We start from the raw sequence: 1047 nt of genomic DNA, 5'->3' as shown, positions 1-1047 counted from the left end.
CAATGTTCAAACCTACATAAAAGATGTGGAAACTTTTTAATATGAATCTCCATACTTGCTTCATTTATTCATTTTATCAGTTCTTTCAATTCATCAGTTTCCCTATATCACATTCACTGTACATATCAGACTATCTTCTGCTTGGCTTTCTACATATCCTCCCATTCTCAAACTCATATAAACCATTTCTAGCCACTCTAGTCATCCAGGGCATTCAATTTCTTCTATAAACTTAGCCAATAAGATCCTTTTATTACATCTTTCATAAACTTCTATACAAAATCCACACATTTGCCTTTAATAAACCCATTTCCAATCATCTCACCCTGAAAAAAAACTCAGATCATAGCGGTGTTTCACACCCATGTTAATAAAATAGAGAAGTGGTCAACTGCTGCTAAATATCAATGGGGATGACAAACTTATGCACCTACAGATCAGTATAAAGAACACTACATCACTGGGGTGGTCTGCAGTAATATCAGTCTGGCACATATATAATGACATAAACATGACTTGCATGATTATGTAAAAATTGGCATTTAAAAAAAAAAAAAAAAAAAAAAAACTGAAACACCTATGAAATGCAATGATACAAGAAGTCATCGCACAATACCCAGCTGAATGGTGCCATCAATGAGTGACAGCTGCTGATCTGTCTACAGTGAACTTTTATGCAAACTACTACTAATCTTCTACATCAATATTTAAAAGTAAGCAGAAGTAGCCTAATTAAGTTACACATAATCAATGAACCAACACTGTAAACTATGAATGATTTTCATACATCTGTTGCTGACTTACCAAAATCATTTTTCTTTTTCCAGTACACTATACCTTCCAAATATACATACCATGACTATTCTTTGTCTTGACTTACCTGACTTAGCAACCAAATAAAGACAAACAGAATGAAACAAGGATTATACCCTAGCAAACATCTGTTCACGGCATGCTCCTTAATGAATGACAACCTAATGTACAGTTGCAGTCAAGAGTATTATTCCATTTTTTGGTAAAAGAATTGTAAATCATTTATACAATACA

This window comes from Coenobita brevimanus, chromosome 28, assembly GCF_032717465.1.
Source record: "Coenobita brevimanus isolate Jiangsu-jjx chromosome 28, ASM3271746v2, whole genome shotgun sequence".
Classification (NCBI taxonomy): domain Eukaryota; kingdom Metazoa; phylum Arthropoda; class Malacostraca; order Decapoda; family Coenobitidae; genus Coenobita; species Coenobita brevimanus.
Note: the sequence above shows the minus strand (reverse complement) of the source record.